The sequence below is a fragment of the Gorilla gorilla genome, chromosome 6, assembly GCF_029281585.2.
Source record: "Gorilla gorilla gorilla isolate KB3781 chromosome 6, NHGRI_mGorGor1-v2.1_pri, whole genome shotgun sequence".
Lineage (NCBI taxonomy): Eukaryota > Metazoa > Chordata > Mammalia > Primates > Hominidae > Gorilla > Gorilla gorilla.
In genome coordinates this window covers 101,978,637-102,002,303 of record NC_073230.2, presented here as the reverse complement: position 1 = coordinate 102,002,303, position 23,667 = coordinate 101,978,637, and the positions used below count along the sequence as shown (strand labels likewise).

At 37.3% G+C, this 23,667-nt stretch overlaps 2 protein-coding genes across 5 annotated transcripts in view; one reads left to right on the top strand and one right to left on the bottom strand.

The window, feature by feature from the left end:
- The window catches only part of ELAPOR2 (endosome-lysosome associated apoptosis and autophagy regulator family member 2), a 257,866-nt gene that overhangs the window by 432 nt on the left and 233,767 nt on the right, over positions 1-23,667 (bottom strand). The gene's annotated exons all lie outside the window — the stretch shown is intronic.
- The window catches only part of GRM3 (glutamate metabotropic receptor 3), a 221,522-nt gene that overhangs the window by 160,320 nt on the left and 37,535 nt on the right, over positions 1-23,667 (top strand). The window lies entirely within an intron of this gene.

Genomic DNA, 23,667 nt, shown 5'->3' with positions numbered 1-23,667 from the left:
AGTGTGGCAAGAGGTGTTTGTTTGTTTGTTTGTTTGTTTGTTTGTTTGTTTTCCCTCATGTTTGATGGCCCACCACAAAAGCTCACTCAGTCATGAAGCTAAAATAAAGAAATTGTCAAAAGTTCAGAATCCTGAAATTTTAGTAATCGTTGTGAAGATGTATGTCACTTAACGCTTTATCATTTTTAAATTGCTTTTGATCACAGTCATTTGATCCTTACCACAACCCTGTGAAGTTGGTCAAGCAGATATTATTATTTACCATTTTATAGATGAGAATATAGAGAATAAGGTGGAGTGACTCAACTACGGTCAAAGAAAAAGAACCCCTCCTGGAGTAGAATTCACATTCTTGGATCATTGCACAGTGATATGTTCCTTCAGCTTGCAAGGTTATAGGCAGTATAATGATTGTTATCTCATAATGCATAAAAATTGCACTGGAGGCAAAACCAGTCTCCAGTTATGATTGTCACTGGAGATTCTTGAGAGAATATTGCCATGAATAAGAGTAAGAGACACTGAACCAGTAAAGATCACATTCATTCTAGATCTGCCACTGCATGGCTCAGTGGATTAGGGCAAATCACATCGACAACCCAGGATTCATCTGCTAATATTTCAGAAACACAACCCATATGCTGAGTACCAAATATTAATAGAATTATCAGATATGGTATTTTTATTTTTATTTCTTGAGATGGAGTCTTGCTCTTGTCGCCCAGGCTGGAGTACAATGGCGCAATCTCGGCTCACTGCAACCTCCGCCTCCCGGGTTCAAGCAATTCTCCGGCCTCAGCCTCCTGAGTAGCTGGGATCACAGCTGCCCACCACCACGTCCAGCTAACTTTTTGTATTTTTAATAGAGATGGGGTTTCACCATGTTGGCCAGGCTGGTCTCGAACTCCTGACCTCAGATGATCCGCCCGCCTTGGCCTCCCAAAGTGCTGGGATTATAGGTGTGAACCACTGCACCTGGCCCGGATATGATATTTTTGTCCTTGCTTTTCATATGACAGGTGTTTCTGTTTCTGGGGAAAAATAGAGCGGATTTCTATTCGTGATAATAGGATATCCTTCTGCATTTAAAGAGGATGGTAGGTATGTGTGGTCGCTCATGCCTATAATCCCAATGTTTTGGGAAGCTGAGGCTGGAGGATTGCTTAAGCCCAGAGTTCAAGACCAGCCTAGGTAATATAGTGAGATCCCAACTCTACAAATTTTTTTTCTTAATTAACTGGGCATGGTGGAGCACGCCTGTAGTCCCAGCTACCTGGGAGGTTGAGGTGGGAGGATCACTTGAGCCCAGGAAGTTGCTGCAATCAGCCATGATCACACCACTGCACTCCAGCCTGAGTCACAGAGTGAGACCTTATCTCCAAAAAAATAGAAAAGAAAATAAAGAGGATGGTAGTATACATTCCACTCACACTGAGATTTCCTAAAGGAAATTGGATTAGAAATGGACTTTGAAGAACCAGGGAAAATTTATGTGTGGTTCAATATATATTATAGACCTTTTTTTTATTTTTTTAAACTAGACTTTATTTTTTTAGAGCAGTTTTGGTTTCAGAGCAACATTAAATGGAAAATACAGAGAGTTCCCACATACTCCTCCCCGACCACATATACACAACCTTCCCACCATTAACATCCCAATCAGTGTGGTGCATTTGCTACAGTTAATGAACCAACATTGACACATCATCAACCAAAGCTCATGTTTTACATTAGGGTTCACTCTTTTTGTTATGCATTCTATATGTTTTAAGTGTAAAATAACATCCATTCAGCATTATATTACCAGAGAATAGTTTCACTGCCCTAAGACTCCCCTGTGCTCCACCTATTCATCTCTTCCTCCTCCTAAACCCCTGGCAACCACTCATCTTTTCACTGTCTCCACAGTTTTGCCTTTTCCAGAATGACATATAGTTGGAATCATATAGTATGTGCCTTTTCAAGTTTGCTTCTTTCAATTAGCAATATGCATTTAAGATTGCATCATATCTTTTTTATTATTATGATTATATTTTAAGTTCTAGGGTACATGTGCACAACATGCAGGTTTGTTACATATGTAAACATGTGCCATGTTGGTGTGTTGCACCCATTAACTCATCATTTACAGTAGGTATATCTCCTAATGCTATCCCTCCCCTCTCCGGGCACCCGACGACAGGCCCTAGTGTGTGATGTTCCCCACCCTGTGTCCCAGTGTTCTCATTGTTCAATTCCCACCTGTGAGTGAGAACATGTGGTGTTTAGTTTTCTGTCCTTGCAACAGTTTGCTCAGACTGATGGTTTCCAGCTTCATCCATGTCCCTACAAAGGACAAGAACCCATCCTTTTTTATGGCTACATAGTATTCCATGGTGTATATGTGCCACATTTTCTTAATACAGTCTATCATTGATGGACATTTGGGTTGGTTCCTAGTCTTTGGTATTGTGAATAGTGCCACAATTAACATACGTGTGCATGTGTCTATATTGCAGCATGATTTATAATCCTTCGTGTATATACCCAGTAATGTGATGGCTGGGTCAAATGGTATTTCTAGTTCTAGATCCTTGAGGAATCACCACACTGTCTTCCACAATGGTTGAACTAGTTTATAGTCCCACCAACAGTGTAAAAGTGTTCCTATTTCTCCACATCCTCTCCAGCACCTGTTGTTTCCTGACTTTTTAATGATCGCCATTCTAACTGGTGTGAGATGGTATCTCATTGTGGTTTTGATTTGCATTTCTCTGATGGCCAGTGATGATGAGCATTTTTTCATGTGTCTGTTGGCTGCATAAATGTCTTCTTTTGAGAAGTGTCTGTTCATATCCTTCACCCACTTTTTGATGGGGTCGTTTGATTTTATTCTTGTAAATTTGTTTCTTTGTAGATTCTGGATATTAGCCCTTTGTCAGATGGGTAGATTGCAAAAATTTTCTCCCATTCTGTAGGTTGCCTGTTCACTCTGATGGTAGTTTCCTTTGCTGTGCAGAAGCTCTTTAGTTTAATTAGATCTCCTTAGTTAATTTTGGCTTTTGTTGCCATTGCTTTTGATGTTTTAGTCATGAAGTCCTTGCCCATGCCTATGTCCTGAATGGTATTGCCTAGGTTTTCTTCTAGGGTTTTTATGGTTTTAGGTCTAACACTTAAGTCTTTAATCCATCTTGAATTAATTTTTGTATAAGGTTTAAGGAAGGGGTCCAGTTTCAGCTTTCTACATATGGCTAGCCAGTTTTCCCAGCACCATTTATTAAATAGGGAATCCTTTCCCCATTTCTTGTTTTTGTCAAGTTTGTCAAAGGTCAGATGGTTGTAGATGTGTGGTATTATTTCTGAGGGCACTGTTCTGTTCCATTGGTCTATATCTCTGTTTTGGTACCAGTACCATGCTGTTTTGGTTACTGTACCCTTGTAGTATAGTTTGAAGTCAGGTAGCGTGATGCCTCCAGCTTTGTTCTTTTGGCTTAGGATTGACTTGGCAATGTGGGCTCTTTATTGGTTCCATATGAACTTTAAAGTAGTTTTTTCCAATTATGTGAAAAAAGTCATTGGTAGCTTGATGGGGATGGCATTGAATCTATAAATTACCTTGGGCAGTATGGCCATTTTCACGATATTGATCCTTCCTATCCATGAGCATGGAATGTTCTTCCATTTGTTTGTGTCCTCTTTTATTTTGTTGAGCAGTGGTTTGTAGTTCTCTTTGAAGAGGTCCTTCGCATCCCTTATAAGTTGGATTCCTAAGTATTTTATTCTCTTTGAAGCAATTGTGAATGGGAGTTCACTCATGATTTGGCTGTCTGTTTGTCTGTTATTGTATAGGAATGCTTGTGATTTTTGCACATTGATTTTGTATCCTGAGGCTTTGCTGAAGTTGCTTATCAGCTTAAGGGGATTTTGGGCTGAGATGATGGGGTTTTCTAAATATACAATCATGTCATCTTCAAACAGGGACAATTTGACTTCCTCTTTTCCTAATTGAATACCCTTTATTTCTTTCTCTTGCCTGATTGCCCTGGCCAGAACTTCCAACACTATGTTGAATAGGAGTGGTGACAGAGGGCATCCCTCTCTTGTGCCAGTTTTCATAAGGAATGCTTCCAGTTTTTGCCATTCAGTATGATATTGGCTATGGGTTTGTCATAAATAGCTCTTATTATTTTGAGATAAGTCCCATCAATACCTAGTTTATTGAGAGTTTTTAGCATGAAGGGCTGTTGAATTTTGTTGAAGGCCTTTTCCGAATCTATTGAGATAGTTATGTGGTTTTTGTCTTTGGTTCTGTTTATGTGATGGATTACATTTATTGATTTGTGTATGTTGAACCAGCCTTGCATCCCAGGGATGAAACCAACTTTATCCTGGTGGATAAGCTTTTCGATGTGCTGCTGGATTCAGTTTGCCAGTATTTTATTGAGGATTTTCACATCGATGTTCATCAGGGATATTGGTCTAAAATTCTCTTTTTTTTGCTGTGTCTCTGCCAGGCTTTGTTATCAGGATGATGCTGGCCTCATAAAATGAGTTAGGGAGGATTCCCTCTTTTTCTATTGATTGGAATAGTTTCAGAAGAAATTGTACCAGCTCCTCTTTGTACCTCTGGTAGAATTCAGCTGTGAATCTGTCTGGTCCTGGACTTTTTTTGGTTGGATATTGCAGACCTTTTTACATAAGTCCCAGCCTTAGACTCTGGAAATTAAGAAGCGAAACCTAGCAATGGCCCCACCCTCTTCTATAGCTTTTTTTTTCCACAAATAAGCTAGTACAGATATAGAATACCACATGCTGATCCATACCATGAAGAAAAATATAGCACGCCAAGTGGAATAAGGCATCCCAGGTAGAGGGGTGTCTGTGTGTGTGTGTGTGTTTGTATGTGTGTGTGTTAGAATTGGGGTGGAGAGGGTAGAAGGCTAATGTTTTACATAATATAATCAAAAGAAACCTCACTGACAGTTTGAGCCAGAGGTCAAATGAGCAGAGACCTGAGGAGGTGAGGGAGCAACCCATGAGGCAATATGGGGGAGAGCTTCACAGCAAGGAATAACAAGGCATAAGGTGTGAGCCACCTGTTTAATATGTTTAAGGGGAAGCAAAGAGACCAGTGTGGCTAGATGGGGTTAGCGTGGAAGAGACAGAAGAAATAAGGTCAGAGAAGTGGTGAGAGCCTTGTAAGGATTTTGGACTTTACTTTGAGTGAAATTGGAAGCCATTGAGAAACTCTGAGAAGTGACAGGAACAATATCAAAGATTTCAAATAGGGAACATTTTAAAATTATGATTATATATCAGAAAAAGCTAATAAAGAAACCTAAAGAGACTTATCAATGTTGACATTCTAATACATATCTTCTATAAACACTGAGGATTTCCCCGCCATTTAAATTTTCAGTGAAAATAACATGTTTTAAAGTCTCCAAGCCATTCAACTAGAACGAGAATCAATTCTCTATTATACAATCCAAATTAAGCACAGTTAAAGTTACTTCTCATGTTAAATTGTAATTTTTATATTCAAGGCTCAACTAAACTCAAATACAGTACTTACCAAAATAATAAAGTGTTTCTACAGAAATCTGTATACTTCCTATCCAGACTTCCCATCATACAATTGTGGATCATGTTTTAAAAATTCACAGAGGTATATTTGCTGAGCCCTGAATGTCATGGTGATAATAGGATATTCTTCTCTGTGTAAATCTACCTTCCTCACAGCAAAATGTCTCTAATCTAATTGTGTGACTTCAGGCAATCCTCGGGTTGCTCTAGCCTCTTGCACATCCTGTTCATAATAGGGATAGCAAGGTGGCCTACTTCTTTCCCCGTAATAATTTATTATTAATAATATGACCATCACGAAACATTGTGGGCTTCATTGGTGAATGTGTTATGTCATTTCACAACAATTATTGAAGCATCATTCTTATGCCTGACATTGGGAAGAGTACAAAGGAAAAGGTTGTTGAGGAGACTACCCTCCAACAAGCGCTAGTCTCCTGGGAAAGGCAAGTGTGTATTTTGAAAGGTAACATGATGCAGAATGCATTACGAGTTGTCACAGGAGTATTAGGGCAATAAAATTATCTGTTTGGTACTTTAGATTTAAAAAAAAAATTCTTTCACATACAGCATCTCATTTAATGTTTACACCATTCCCAAACAAACAATGCTTCTTAAACATACTCAAAGGGAATGTAAATTTCAACTAACGATTAGGGAAAGAACAGGAGTAGCTCAAGGAAGACCTCATGACAAGAACATGAAGGATAAATTATTTTAAAATCGGATGAATATTTGCATAAGTGTAAAATGTAGTAAACTCTAATGATCCTCAAAACTAGCACTGTTGCCTTTTCACCCGAAGATGGGATCTCCTGCTCTTTGGTTTGTGATGACCTTAAATTGTCTTTATTCCTAAAGAAAACCACATAAATTCTACCCCAGGATGGCTTACTCAATCTCATTCTTTGTCAAAAGGTCAAGAAAATAGAAACTTTGGTTCAATATTGTCAAAGAAAGAAAATACTGAAATCCATTATACAGTTGTGGTCATCCTTAATATTTAGGAACATAGCAAGCACAAACTTTTTAAGAATAACATGGATATAATATTAAATGAAAAGATGACATTCTGCTAGAAATTCATGAATAGTTACTGCTTTTATTCTGAAAAAAAATGTTGATATACCTCATGTCATCAGGAGTTTTATACTTTCGTTCCACTTCACTGAAAATAACAAGGTAATCTTATGTGGTTCCTCCAAATTGTAAACCACTTCACATAATATATTGACCAAAAACATTCTCTCTATAAGTTTAAAACTGTCTTCTTTCTTGAAGACAATCTTTGCTTAATGGCTTTGCATAGAGGTAACTCCAATTCAAGGTAACTTGCATGCAGCCCAAGTATTGCAATATAAATAAAATACACTGGACAGAGAATCGGGAGATGTGAGGTCTGCCCCAAATGGTTGTATTGACTAGCAAGTCACTCCTGTTATTTAGGTCTCAGTTATGCCATCTATCAAATGAAAGAATATTTCTTAAAAAGACTTTTGTTTTTTCTTGAAAATTTGTGTTTAAAACACTCATTTGTGATAGACATATCTACAAACACACATTGCATACAAATATACCCAATAAAATAAATTCCCATATTTTTTCACAAAATCACCATGGATCATTTTTCCCACTTCATCAAAATTTCATCTAGTCAATAATGTTTCTTGACCTGGGGGACCGTTTTTAATTGACACTGGCCAAAGTGTCATTTTTCCTGTTTGTTTGAAGCTCATAATAAAATTTCCCAAAACATCAATTTTCATGTGGATTTCTCCATAAGAGAAACATCAGGTAAAAAGTAGGGAAGGCAGAGCAGGAACTGAAAGCAACTCATGTGAACCATAAATTTTTGTTTACAGCACATGAGGTATCATCCAATTGCTTCATAAGCCATCATTAGAGTAAAAGTTGAAGATAAGGAACAACAATAAAGTTTTGCTGAAGGGCTGGAAAAAACATTTAGCTTTATTTCTTTTCACATTTTTTTTTCAGATTGCTAATATAAAGAGTCAACTTTTGAACCTTAAGCCATTTTTAGACCAGCCCTAAAAGAAGCAATAAGAACAACTAAATCACCTCATGGACCATTTTGTTTTTCTCCATCCTAGGTGTATGATTTTCCTTTCCTGCAATGTTTCCACTCACCAGGAAGTATCATCTCTAGGAGGACCATTCAGCATAGATGAATAGAGATGCAGCAGCTTAGATGACACTATTTTACCCACCATCAATGGCAAATATTCCCCAAACCCTAAACTGGGCCCTTGTAACCTCACATCCATCTGACCCCATACGCTGAGAGGCTTTCAAAGAGCTCATTGGATGCAATATTTGGGCAAAATTGAAAGGAATCTTAGAGATTACTTAGTCAAAGCTTGAAATCTATTTTTTAAAGTAACGTAACAATTTCTTAAACAACATTATATTAAGAATTAAAATATTTAAATCTGATAAAAGTGGAGTCGCTTTGATTGAATTCAGATGTGGAAAACCTTGATAATCATCTGTATAATCCTCTTTTTCTTCTCTTCCCCTTCCTCAACCTATTGTACTCATTTGTTAAATGAGAAAGCTAGTGTGATATTTCTATCCATGTAATAGAAAGTTTATATAATAGATTTATAATTATCTGTTGATATATAGCTTATAATTTCTATATAATAGAAATTATATAATAACAGTTTCTGTACTTACAGACTGTACACTCAGTAATGATAAAGAATAAAAATTCTACCCACTCTACTGAACCAAATGAGGGTATGAGCAATTGTCTGTAGTCATGGCGTTCACAACCATTGCAGTTTATTAGTTTGAAATGTTTTTATGAAAATTATGTACCCCATCGTGAGAGGTAAAAGTAATGAGACTGTTAAAACTGCAAGTAGGAAAATGCATATGACTATCAGAGAAAAGAGATGTGAAATAACTTTAAGTGCTGAGAGAAGTGATGAATTTTGCAATGCATATATTAGATTAAGTTTTGGAGAGCTTAGTTAATTCTCAAGGCAAGGCAAGGGATTGCCTGATACAGTGTGGGACAGGCCTATGAAATTGTACAGATGTGCTTGTGCATTAAGAGACAAGAAAAGCAACTGAAAAAAAGGGAGAAACTTTAGAGTATGTGGCTACAGAATCAGTATTAATTCTGACGCCTGTTAACTAGGTGTTAATTCCAAAAAAAGGTTAGGATTAACGTTAAGAATTTAAAATCTACTCTCAGTAAAAATATTACTCCTGAGACTTTTGTTCCAAGCCACTGATGATCCAGTGGTTTCAAAGCCCATTAGAATCTGAACAGAATTAAAGTGAGCATCCAGGTTGTGAAGGAGAATATAACTGCTGAGAAATTCCTCACAGCATTTGCCAGGCATATCAAAGGTAATTCCATCTCAGCAGATATTTGTTGTAGAAAAATTGGTCTATTTGGGGAGAAAATAATATTCTCATTTTACCACTTTATGTTTTTAGTGGAAATGATAGGATTGTTGGCACAAACTCCTCTCAATCTCTTAGGACTTAGGAGCAAAGGGATATATGAATAGCTTTTTAGAGGCCAGTTCATTCATATCTAGAGACCCAGTTTGCTCTACGTAATGAACAACTAAACTTCTCAGTAACACCACAAGTTTCTTATCATGAATGAGTTGGCCTATTTGGAGGGCACTACACTTAAATTTTTATTTTCCTTTAGAGATATAATATGGTTGAGAGAATGATGTCTAGTCACAATGCCCCTCATTATCATCAGAACTTCTAGAGTTATTTCAGAGTTCCAATATTGTTTCTAATCTTCTAATTTAAAAGTACAACATAAAAATAAATTGTATTGTGTTTCAAGTAATAAAATCTATACCCATCTGCTAAATGCGCAAAATTCTCCCTGTAAAGCTAATTAACTAGATAAAAGGTTCATATCAGCCTTTTAGCAGTTCCTGTCTCTAAGGGCCTAACTCAGTAATTAATTATGTTTCTGGGAGTCTCTGAAAACACTTTTCCAGCTTCATGGGTCTTTAGAAATGAAACATCTTGCACATCATCCAAAATATCTTAATCTCTCAATCTGTTTAGAGTCCAGTCAAGTTCCTACAAGGAGCAGAGTTAAATGTCCTTGGAATGAAGCCTATGTATTCTCATCACTTAATCAGTCATTTACCTCAGGATACAGAGAACAGCAGTTGAATTTTTAATCAACTTTTATTTTTAAAGCATTGTTAACATTAGCCTGATCATCTGAGTTCACCTTAGCATGCTAGCTTGGTTGAAATCAGAGAAAGTAATGAAGTATGAGTTAAGCACTGAAGGAAGTTTACAGGAAAAATGTATAATACTACACAGATGTGTTGTTTAACAGGCCACACATTGGTTCCTATTAATGTTCCAGATGTTAGCTAAGATGTGTATGGATATGTCATGGTGGCCAGAACTCTTGGGCATCATCACCTGCTATACGATCATGTTAATTTTATTCCTCTCTTAAGGAAAATACTTTGGCAGTTTAAGACCTCCCAAGAGAGGTGACATTTTACCAGCTAGAACCCTAATTGAACAAGACTTGCTGAGAGCAAGAACCTAAAGGATGCATGCAGAGACAGGGTATAGAGGAATTGGCACCCAGAAGAAAAGGCTAAGATCATCTTTCCCACTAAATCATTTGGCTAGCTTCCTAGCTGGAGCTTATCCTCTAACCCCCAATTTTCCAGACTAGACAGCTTTTTAAAAAATCCTTGAAGGAAAGTAGACTATAAATCATCTATAAGCATGATCAGAAGATGTACAGAGAAGACACCGATTCTTCATAGGCCTATGCCTTAGAGTTAGCACCCCCAATTTAATGGCTCTGTTGTGGTCACAGTCTGAATGTACTCACCTCCTGTATATGCAGTCTCCAGTGATGGATTTGAAAATCCTTCAAGCTATTCTTTTTTCTTTAATTTTATTTTTCCATAAGTTATAATACCGGTGGTATTTGGTAAGTTCTTTAGTGGAGATCTGTGAGAACCTGGTGCACCCATCACTCCAGCAGTAGACACTGCACCATATTTGTTGTCTTTTATCTCTCGCCCTCTCCCACTCTTCCTCCCAAGTCCCCAGAGTCCAGTGTATCATTCTTATGCCTTTGCATCCTCATAGGTTAGCTCCCATATATCAATGAGAACTAAAAACCAAGGGTAACATAAACTTCAAAAAAAGACTACTAGAGGATGTGGTAGACAATATCAGAAGAAATACACTCTCTTGAAGACATAAAGCTAACTGCCATGGACTTTTTTAAATGAGGCTTTCTTCACTTTTTCTTGGAATTTTATAGTGTCACTCTAACAAAGCTGAAGAGGGTCGAAATTTTTAATTACACATTTTCTTTAATTACAGTCTCCTTTGCTATATTTACCAAATAGCTAGTAGCCCTGAGGGTGGAGTTAGGCTCTTTAAAGTCATGTTTTAATCTCTTTATAATTGCAATTTGATTGCTGGTGTAAATTACCTAGTAGGCTTGTCACTTTCAGCGCCAGTCATTTCCCAGAGTGCATAATTTTGAATTAAAAGGCTGATATCCATCCAAAAGTTTCCCAGAATGTTTCATGGGCTCAGTGAATTATGCATTAAACAGAATTCTTTAAAAAGAAGGCAAGAGGTTTCTTTGATGTCAGCTGGGGTTTTTCATCATATTATGGACTATTAATTTCTAGACTCTTTTAACGGTAGTTTCTTGAAATCTATGTTCAATTTAGGACTTATTACTGATCTTTCTCTAACCTTTATATTTTATTTTAACAGCATCATATGTCACCCTGAACATGGCAGGTTCTGGCAGAAACCCGGTGGTTAATTTCTTAGGGGGAAAAGGAGGGGGAATGGGAAAAAGAACAATTTGCGTCAAATGCACCATCTGCTGGACAGAACCCGTATCTACTTACAGGAGCTTGCCTTCACATTAGGAAAATGCTTTAGAAACCTCATGAGGACAAAACCAATGAAAGGGCTAAGATACATACATGGAAGCTCATCTATGGATACCTCTACATCATATTCAAATGCCAATGTCCCCCTTTGATGATTTTGTCAAGCCATGCAAGAGATAACCTTTGACTGGTATGTTTGATTTTGAGCTATGTTCCCTTTGCAAATGTAACCCTATAGATTGTTAAGGAAATAAATACCATTCCCCCAACTTATACAAAAGAAAGTAAGGGTAGTCAAGTTTCTACCATCATATGCAAATACAAATTCTGGGGAAATTATTTACATTATACACAATTTCATATTACTATTCTCCTTTTATATTTTCAGTACACAAAGCACTTCGAAATTAGTCACAGGCTGTGTTTTACTACACCCTTATAGATTAACTGAACATATACTTTATCATCCAACCCAGCCACTTATGAGAGTGAAAAGAAGCACTATGAATAATTATGCCAGAACATGCACAGACTAGTATTTTCTTGGGCAAACCAGACTTTATCCTGTCTCCTTGTTTTATGTTTCTTTATTTATAGGTAATCAAATATCAGAAACAGAAATCATCTCTTAGTCTATCCTACTGCCAACTCATGTTACAGAAGAACAAACATAAAAAGATGAAATGATTCAGTGTAGTAGAAAGATTCCAGACTGGGGCAGTGAGGAGTAAGATGTGGTTTTCATCGCAAATATGCTCAGCATTGAGATTATTTGACTCTATTATTCGTATAATAATTCATTCATGGTTAAGTACCATAAGAATGGCCAGGTAAAGTTTCATGAGTACCTGGAAGGTATAAGTCATTCTAGCTAAAAGAATACATTGTTTCATGGAGAAGGTGGCCTCTGAATTAAGCATTGACAGAGAGGTAGCATTTGCAGAGTAGGCACTCCAGCCAAGGCAGAAGCATTCAGAAATTAAATGGGTAAACAAAGAAAAATATAGTGCTTCCCCATCCAGTGGCTATTATTGCCTTTCAGCAAACATTCCTTGAAGCTTACTAAGCAACAAGCACTTTTTTTTTTAACCTTTATTTTAGGTTCAAGGGTACATGTGCAGATTTATTACATAGGTAAATTTCACGTCACAGGGATTTGGCATACAGATTATTTCATCACCCAGGTAATGAGCATAGTACTCAATAGGTAGTTTTTTGATCCTCTTCCTCCTCCCAGCATCCACCCTCAAGTAGGCCCAGGTATCTGTTGTTTTCTTCTTTGTGTTCTATTTGTACTCAATGTTTAGCTCGCACTTGCAAGTGAGAACATGCATATTTGGTTTTCTGTTTCTGCAGCAGTTTGCTTAGCATAACGGCCTCCACCTCCATCCATATTACTGCAAAGGATATGATCTCGTTCCTTTTTATGACTGTGTAGTATTCCATTATGTATATGTACCACATTTTCTTTATCCAGTCTACTGTTGATGGGCATTTTGGTTGATTCCATGTCTTTGCTGTTGTGAACAGTGCTGCGATGAACATATGCTTGCATGTGTCTTTATGCTACTCCAGACATCAATTCCTACCTTCAAGAATTTACAGCCTAATAAGCAGTAAGGTTTATAAGTCTGTATTTGAAAGGCCATTTCTGAATTAGAGATAAGTGTGGGAATTAGCAGTATATTTAAACTGAGAGGAAATAGATTAAGATCATTCAGGGAAAAGATGAAGAGAAGAAAGAAAAAAAGGCACAGAACAGAACCCTGAGGTTCTCCATATTTAGAAATAAGAGGAAGAAATTCTCAGCCAAGCATACTGAAAAAAACAGTTGGTATGGTAAGAGTAAAATGAAAAGAAAAATAATCTTGTTATTTTCTCCAATTTGGGAATATGGGCAGAGCTTAGGGGAAATGAAGCTTGTCAAGGTGTAGATCAGATGTAACTTTAAGCTTCCTCTTTATCCAATAATTATCACAATAATTTAAAAATTATAAATAGCTTTCTCCAAGAAACCCTAAATGCTTTACGTGTCCCTTCTAATGTTATCTCCCTAGAATTGTTATTAAATTATAAAATGATACATTATTGAAAGTTAAGCAAAAACACCATTATCATCTCTGCTGTATTCAGTTTTAGATTTCCTGTAGGGAAATACTCAGTTCTCCCTTTTCACTTTCAATGAGGTGGATCAAAGCCAAGCTACAATTCCAATCTTATTTATGAATATAAAATTAACTCAAAATATAGCCCATTTTCTCCAGTTCCATCCTATATAGGGTACTCTGTTTTGTTGTCCATTATTTTTTAAATGAATGCTATTCAATGAGCTGTTTAGGGCTAGCTTTTGATCATTTTTCATGTTAACTATTATGGAAAATTTAAAGTACAGCTGAGGCTGAAGGTCAGTGCGAAGAAAAGAAAATATTTCTCAGATTTTCTGAGCCTTGTCAAGTCTCAGCTGTCATCTGGTTGCGTTTTGGAACTCATTTATCCTTGCAGTAATATTAAAGCACATACTACATGTGAGGCCCTATACTTTCTAGCCTACATTAAAGCTAGAAAGGTTTCAGCTCTGCCTTCATGGAAGTTACAATCTGTTAGAGAATGCACATGAGTAAATGAAATTATCAATACAACACCACTAAATCTATCCAGAAGCAACTTATACCACAAAAGCAACTACCTGGGGTACAATCTAGAGGCAGAAAGAGAATTTGAATCGACTGCAGTAGATCAATGCAATACATGCACACACACATGCACACATATATACAACATACGCTGAGCCTACCTCCTTAGACATTATCTTATGTTGCAGACCAGAGCATTCCTTCTTGTCTGGATCACTGCTTTGTGTGGTAACAAGAAAAATGAATTCCTTCTCAAACGATCCATCTATAGAAATCCTCACATCACACTGCGTTCATCTATTTTGCCTGAAAGACCAGCTCTGCTTGTCATTGCTAGTTGTTCATTCATAAAGCAATTAGTAATATGCTTAGTATGTGCCTCTTACTGTGCTATATATTGATGATAAATAAAACATGGTCTCTACCTTCAAGCCAACTAAATCAACATGTGATAATGACTATGGTACATGAACTCACTTAGGGCCTACTGAAGTACCAGGAACAAATACATAAATTAGACTGGGGGATCTAAGAATTGGAGTAAGGTAGAATAGAACACACCATAGTTAAGAACACAAGTGCTGGAGTCATGTAGACCTGAGTTTGATTCTGAGACTTTCACTTACTAGTCACATGGCTCCACCTTTTGTATGCTCAGTTTTCCCATCTGTAAAATATCAGTCAGAACCCATTTCATTGGGTTAAGCTAAATGAGATGATGTATGTAAAGCACAAGCACTGATACATAGTAGGTACTCAAGTAGATGCATATGCAGCAATAAACATAGATATACTTTATGATTTATTCCTTATGTGATTAGAAGGAACAATTGGGAAGGTATCCAGTAGACTAAAGATATTATTAAGTAAAAAATAAAAGCGCATATATACCAAATGTGTCAATACCCAGCAGATACCTATAGTCTTAGTTATTTCCTAGCAAAATTCCCCAAATTCCCAAAATTCAAGAAAGTAAATACAACAATTAGCAAGGGAAGAGAAATATCTGATCCAATAATGCCACACGATGTGGGTCAATTTCCTGGATATGCAGATGTACGCTGTTGACCTTAAACTTCTTTTCTGGGTTCCAAATTTCAACCTCCCTGATCAGACCTCTGATCAGAAGTGGGCAGAGAGGCCTCATGTCTTTTCCAGTTGTCAAACAGTGAACCTCTAACTTCCATCTCAGACATCTTTATTGTAAGATGAATTCGCTTGTAAAACGTATCCCCACGGAGTCCTCCTGACAGCTCCAACTACTTCACTTGAAAGAGTACTTCCCTTTATACTGCAATTATCACAGCCAGAGATGCTTGAAGCCACTTGCTGAATTCATAGGATGAAAATAAAAAAGAAAGAAATAACCAACATTGTTTGTATGTCTTTGTGTGTGTGTGGTAAGCCATAAATCTATGGAAAGCAATAGTTTTTCACCTTTCTCCTTAATTCTGCAACAAAGTTTTTGCAAATTCCTTCCTTCTCAAATCACACATTATCAAGGAAAGCTTTGAAAAAAAGGACTTTACATTTATTCCAATTGATGTCCTAAAACTGTTATTGTTTGTGCTTGTACTTCAAATGAGTTGCCATATAATGCATTCAATAAGGACAATCATAACTAAAGCCAACAAAAGAAGTGCTCCAAAGACAATTTTGAAACTGTTTGAAGAAAGGTACTGAAAACTGGCCACTGTAGCAGCAACAATCAGAGATGGAGAGCCCGAGTTGAAACTAATGCCATGCTGCCCAGCAGGCCTAGGGGGACAAGCACATCACAATGGCTATGATCAGTAACCAAAGAATGGACTCGTGTCAAAACTGCAATTTCTGCAGTGCAGTTTCTCAGGGGCATTTGATTCAAGATGTATGATGTTCTAATCCATGAATGCCAGAATCACAAACCATCTCCTTCTCCTTCAAAAGTTGTCCGTCCCTAGTCCTAAATGGGAAAACAGTTGCTACAGTGAAAATAGTCAAAAATTCTCTTTCCACTTTACAGAAGGTACTGTGAGATCAAAATAAAATGAGAATAGAAGTTGGATATGTAAGGTTGGTGTCTGCCAAATTCTAGGTGAACCTAGGTATGGGGAAGACTCCCTGCTACCCTCAAATATATCCTTTCTACCTTTCCAAAAAGCTTCTGTTCCCAGATGGCCACATTAAATTCCACTAACCAGAACCAAGCTTTCATTTTTGATGGTATGAATTCAGACTTTTACAAATTGAACCCATACTTGACCTCTTACAGTGATTTAAGTTTATACTCTGGTCTCTATAATCAATTATCACACTGTAGTTTGTGGGCAGTTTTTGATGTAGAGAAGGCATCTGGCTCATAGCACATAGAAAGGATGTCGATATTGTGGAAAAGGAGACTGGATATTCGAAAACCAAATGTCGAATGGTTTTGCCTAGAAATAGCTGTGAGTGTGTCTTTTCATGGTTGGAATAGCCCATACTTGCATTTACAACAGACAGGGTGCACTCTTTGACTTCCATCAGGATCTTGGATCACAGTGCTTGGGTAGAGAGGTGAGAGGACATTACTGTTACCTCTAGGTCATTATTTTTAAAGAGATAATAGAACTGAGTACCTTAGCTTATTTCAAATAAATGCAGCAGGTAGTACATATTGAGTACCTTATATAAGTGGACAATCTACTTCACTTACAAATGTTTTTCAGTTTTCTGATGAAAGCTTTGTAGTATTAACCCCAAAGGTACTGGGTCCCTTTAGAGTGTTACGATAATATTTATAGCACAATGTATTATATCTTTATAAAAATGGCATTAACTTAGAATATCAGCTGATATTTAGGGAGGCTCCTTGCCTTCAGTCTCATATTAATCATTCCTCCTTTATTCATTCCTCCAGCACACATTTATTAAATGCTAGGCATTAGAGTTAAAATTAACAACACAAAATCCCTGCTATCAAAAATCTTTTATGTTCCCTGAGAGGAAAAAAGAACAGGAATAGAAAAGCATGTTCAAGCTTCTTGAGACTGGCAACAAAGTAAATGCTTCCAGCCTCCCAGGCTCTTCCCCTTCAACGTCACCCAGTGCCCATCTTCCAGCAGAGATGACCCCCAAGGTGGAGAAATGCAAAGTCACAGGTTCTTTCTTTCTTACTTCAAAGCCAAAAATATGCCCTGCAGACAAATTCCAATACTTCTTCACTACTTGTAGCTTTTTACTTGTGTGTATGTTTCGACACACCCCTGTAGCAGAGGTAATAGTCACGCAAAACTTGGGGGTGGGGTGGGGCTCAGTTAATTCACAAATGATTTGCAAAAGTTATAAGGGGACAATATTGCAGATAATGTGCTCCATGGAAAAAGGCTGAATAAAGGGTTTTTTTTAACTAGAAAAAGAAAGATTATGTCATAAACATGTAGTTTAATTTTACTTAGTCTAATTTAGGTAAATGAAGTCTGCAATATAAAGAACTGCTATAGCTCATATAATTCTGTGAACAGACCTACACCATTAACCAAAGCTCAGAAAACCAGCTGACTAACAGCACAGTGGTTACACAGTGGTGGACACAGAGTCACTCACTCACTCATTTATTAACTCTTTCATTCAATAAACGTTTATTGAATACCCGATAGATGGCAGGTACTCTAGCAGTCAAGCTAACAGTTATCAAACACTTTCTACATATTAGACACTGGACTAATCACTTTTAATTTAACATTCACAATAACCCTAGGGGTAAACAAGACACGAAAAATGAAGTGGACAGTACATGGTGAAGCTGAGATTCCAACACAGGCAGTCAGACTCCAGGGGAAAATGAGGCGTGACAGCCCCAGCCTTCAAGGAGCTCGCAGTCTAGACAGGGGACCCAGAGCAAATAAACGATTCCTCGAAGGTGAATCATATTCTGGTGGAGGTGTACAACAAAGGTCCTGAGACCCCAGAAAAGAGATTGTTTATGGTCAAGCATCACTTGTTTACTAGCATTCTTTGTCACCACACTTCCTTAATTTTTCCCTCTCCTCATTTTTACAAGAAAATCAAATTTAAAAATCGTTCCCTTCATAATTTTCTAATTAGTGGGATTTTTCCCCGTCTTCTTTGATATTTGTGAAATAATTACATCTGGCTTAGAGCAACTTCTTTTTTTTTTTTGAGAACAGATTTTGTATAAAACATTGTTCAAAGAAGTGAAAATTCAAATAAGTCATCAAGCAGGTTGATCTGCTTCAGGTGGGGACCAGGCTAACTACAACGCTGATTGTGCCTGTGTTGAATAACAGCACAGTGGCACCAGATCTTTCTCTCTTTCAAGAGAAAATGACATCTATTTTTTTTTCTTTCAATATTTTACTAAAGCACACTAACGCAGATATTTTGAATATACGGCGCAGGATAAACAAAACAATTCTCAGGATGAATTTCACTTATAGCTCCCAGGTTACAATTTCTGTTTGAAAAATAATAAAGTTCTATTTGTGCCTTTAAGGAGTTTACAATATAGTGATAAGAAGATAGTAATAATAAGATATACAGAAAAAATATATAATGTGAGAGAAAGATAGTAAATGCCAGAGAAACGGAATGCGGGATCACGGTTAGCAATTTCAGCTGAGATACAACAAGGGCAAGCAGAAGCAATATTTGTGCTGGCCTTGAAGGATGTGAGTGATTTTACAGGTGGTACAGAGAAGAAAGGGCATATAAAGCAGAGAACAAGATGAAAAAAAGCACAAGTGGAAAAAAATGCATGTTGCATGTGAGCAAAGAGGAAGGGAGCACTTAGGTTCTGTCATGGATTGCAAAGGGATAGAGCGAGAGATATGAATGGTGAATGGGAAGTGGGCCAGATTGTGTGGGACTGTGAAATTCATACTTTGTGATACTTTATTATGTAGGATGTAGTTCCATGATACACCAATATAGTACATGTTAGATATCTTTTTTAAAAGTAAATCAATTAAAATAAAATTTTATAGTCCAAAAATTGGGAAAGGCTACATACCATATCAATCTCTGGATGATCCTCAAAGCTGACTCACAAAGTAGGTTGTCTAAGAACTAACCCCTATTCAGTAACGAAGTTACTGTTTAGCTTTGTTAATCCAGCTTGTTATATTGCATAATTTTTGTCTTTTCTTAGAATATTTATTTTTATCCTAAGAACAGAAATTTCAGCTAACATCACTAAATGCAACAGGAGAGCCACTGAGACCTTCATGCAATGAAGTGATGGGATGCTGGTAGCTGTGGTACCTTAGACGTTTTTAGAGAATTGTGAACCAGAAAAGAAGGGGACAGACTAGGAACAGAAAATCAGCTGCAAGGCTATCACAATAGCCCATAGAAATAATAATGGCTTCCTATTACACAGCCCTGCCAATATGCTGGACATATTTGAGGTGCTGTTCATGTTGTATATGTTTTGTAATGAGAACCAAAATTGGGATAATAGCAGCAATCAATATCTAGTTGAGAGGCAAAGATGGACAAGCCAGCATCCACCATCCCCATTCTCAGCCTCCCAGATTCGTCTCCTTTTTTTTTTCCTCTTCTCTGTTTTCTACTACCCCTGCTTTTCTTTTGTTGAGTCCCAGTATATATGTCCTACAACTCCAATTTAAAAGAAAACAAACTTGAAATTTGAATGCTGCCACTAAATCACTTTTCAATTATTTGTGCTCTCTGCCCTTTTCAATTATAGTGCAGTGCTCTCTGCCCTTTTCTAAAAAGAAATGTTATTAGCTAGAACTAACAGAAATTCAGCGGTTAGCTGTGTGAGGTTATTATTATTATTTTTTTTTGGCGGGGGGGATTAGTGCGTGCTGGGGGCTGTGGGATAGGATTTAGTGCCCAAATCCTACTTTCTCCTTTTCTTTTCCCGGGTTCTAAACATGTAAGGATCAATAGCCAAGAGGAAACAAATTTCAATTCTTGTTAACAACTGAGCTAGTGCCTGATCTTTCCCACCACCCTCCCTTAAAAAGACTTCTCTGATATGACAGCTAGATCCCTAGTGTAGGCCAGGAGCCAAGAAAGCTTTGGTTTCCCACAATCTGTGTCTAAATGTCTGCATCCTTAGAGCAGATTTCAAGCCTACTTACCCAGGCGTCCTTATGTATGAGCAGTGAATGGCAGATCTTCCTTCCCCACCTGTTGCAGTGGGGAGAGAGAGCCTGGAGCAGGGGCAGAGCTGCTGAGGCAAGACCCACTCGGTCTGTATAGCCTAGAGACTGGAAGTGCAAAGGAGCGCATGAAGACGACCAAGGCCAGTTCTGAGAAGTTAGTTCCTCTGTCAGTCAGCCAGTGAAGGTAGAACTCCTGCCTTATCTTTTAATAGCTATGATTCTGCCCACTAGGGAGGAAGGTTCAGTGAATGTTAGATTCACCAGTCAGACCTGCTGCTTCTCTGAGGGGAAGGAAAATAAGATGGTGGGAAAAGAAGGAAGTTAGGAAGCAAAAGTTCCCTTTTCATGGGACTGAGGCTAAAACTTGATCTAAGAACAAAAGTATTCCTACTTCTTCAAAGTATATCATTTTAGGAAAGCAAGACAAAGCTCCTGTCCAAAATTCTTTCTGCACTGAGATATCAGATGCCATCATCAATAGTTTATTTGTGATGACATTTGATATTGTCCTTTGACTATGATATCTTTTAATATGACTGTTCCTGAGAGGGGTAACATATACAGTATGTAGTACTTGGATGAGAATTTGTTTTGCTTGGGGCTACAAGAGAGGAGTGGGTTTCAGGAACAAGAAGGTAGGCTAAGAAAAAAAGAAAGTGGAAGAGCCTTAAAGATAACTGTGTCTACTTCATAATTACACACCTAGTTGGATATGTGATTACCATAATTCTCACAGGTACTACTAACTTTCTCCATCTATTTCAAGGATGACTGTGGGTGAAGTTTTGGATGTTAACAATGCCCCATCTCCTGGTTTTTCAATAAAAATATATGAGAAATGTGGAAATTTATGCAACAAATTTATATATATATGTGTGTGTGTGCACATATATATACAGATAGATAGATAGATAGATAGATAGATAGATACACCCATAAGGTATTATGTTAGGGTACTATAACCAAGTTAATTTTATCTATCTTATTAATTGAGCACAGTTGGAAGAATAGTGAGACTCAAATGATTTCTGGGGTTGATCAATTTCCAGGGAGATTTTCTAAAAAGGGACAAAATAACCAGTTTATCATAACCTTAACAACATTATTTCCAGGTTAGTTCAAAATAGAAATTATGGGACAGAGGAGAAAATTTTTATTCTTTTCATTTTTTTGAATTTCATCCTCACCCTCCTCCCGCCCTCCACCTTCTAGTAGACCCTGGTGTCTCTTGTTCCCCTCTTTGTGTCCATGTGTACTCAATGTTTAGCTCCCGCTTATAAGTGAGAACACGTGGTGTTTGGTTTATTGTAAGTGAATTAACCCTTACGTTAAAAGGGAGAAAAAGAGGAGAACATTTTTTAAATCATAACTTCTTAAATTTTATTTTGTCACCTCAATTATTTCCAGGGGAATAGAAACCCTTTCAGGATGATGTAGCTTTGGAATTTCTTAATGATGTGTGGATATGCTTGAAGATTTGACAAGTTCACTTGAAATCTTGTGGTTCAATAACGCAGCCTTTTCTGTGGAGACAGAAGACTAAGCTATGCTACAGTGGCTTAGGAAACACATGACAACTTAACAATAGACCAGCACGCTGGCAGGAGAAGTTATTTATTTTACCTTGTATTCTCTTTACGTGATACTACACAGAAAGTCAAATGCATGTCCATGCATTCATTAAACAACAAAATAGAAATTAATTTGCCTTACCCATGGAAATTTCAGTTACTGCATGCTTAGCTGCTGTGCTTGTTTTTGGAAAGTTCATCCTTGAAGGCTGAATAAAATTTTCCTGTTCTGCTTCTTTATATAAAGAAGTCTATGGTTTGCTTAAACATGGGAAAGCTCGTTTTATTAAGTATCCTTGATACTGTGATTGCATTCTTCAGAATATTAGCTCTGCTACCAATTTTCAAATACTTTTTAATAGTTTGCACGGTTGGCTTCTGAGAGCATCTCTGAATGGGATTTTCCCAGCTATTTTCACACCTTCTGTCCATATCACATTTCACTCTTCTGCAGCACTTAGATCTTTAGCACAGCAGGTGGAAAAGTGATTTAAGGACAGAACAATGGGATGCTTATGCCTTTTTAAAAAAGCCATGGATATGCATTTCTAGCCAACTTTGTTTGGGGAGAGCCTTTTTGCCCCTTTTTAAGACATTTTAAAATCTTTGCTGTACTATATGACAGTCACATTAAAAAACAAGAACAGATTAAATTGGTCATCAGAATTCACAATTTCTCTTCACAAAATCGGAAAATTTTGGAGACTGTTGCAAAGTCACATAGTATTCTTGGGTGCTCCGGTTTGTGCTGGGGATAGAAATTAAATGGGAGAAAATTTGCATTCAGACCACACTTAACTCTCACTAATAACAGACATTCTTGCTTGTGAGTTAGCTCTAGAAGACTGTATATCTCCTGCTCCTGCTGCAGACAAGAATTTGCTTCTTTCCTAAGAGGTGATTGAAGAGGAGATGTGCAGCTGGCTGACTGGTTTCTTAAAAGGGGAGAAAAGGAGACTGCGAAAATCTGTGTGTAATGGGCCTGTAGTGACTGTTGGGGTAAGGTGTGAGGAATGAAACATAATTGAAACAGCTGATGAACGGGGAAAGGAGAGGGCTCCACATATTCAAGGAATTGTATAAGCTGGAAATGACTATAGTGAGAAAACAAGACTAGGTAATAGTAACCTTAATATGGTGACACCATAAGGAATTTATCAGGCATAGATATTTTCCATTTTCATAAAGGGTTGAGCTTTTCAAAATATATGTAGAAATACAAATATTTATTACCCTAGACCAAGGTTTCTCAACGTCAGCACTATTGACATTTTGGGCCAGATATGTATTTGTTCTGAGGGTGTGTCTTGCATATTATGGGATGTTCAGCAACATCCCTGGCCTCACCTGCTAGAGGCTGCAATTCCCCTGCCCCCTTGGCTACATAATAATATATGCAAGTGTCAAGGCCCTTAAGATTCACATTTAATTGGCCTGTATTATGACTCAGGCATTAGCATGATTTTTAAGTTCCTGAGATGATTCTAATGAGTCTAATTGTTTAGGAAACAATGTGTCCAGTGTTCCTTAATGAGAGTACAAAGTTGAATGAGAAATCATCCCTGTTCTGGAGAGGCTTAGGAATAGCAAAGAGATGGGCACACACTGAATATTTTTCCAACATATTATAGTCCATTTCCTTAAGGTCAAACGCACAATACACTATGTCAGCACAAAAGGAGAGCTGATACCTTAAAGATACAATATTCTTCTGAAATGTTTTTCAGTACCTGAAATCCTCACATTTTAGAATTATATATTTGTAATCTTGAAATAGGTAAAGATTTCTTAAACAGAATGCTGAAAGCCTTAGCTATAAAGTAAATAATTCATAAATTGGAAATTGGCATTAAAATTAAGAATTTAGGGGCATTAAAAATAA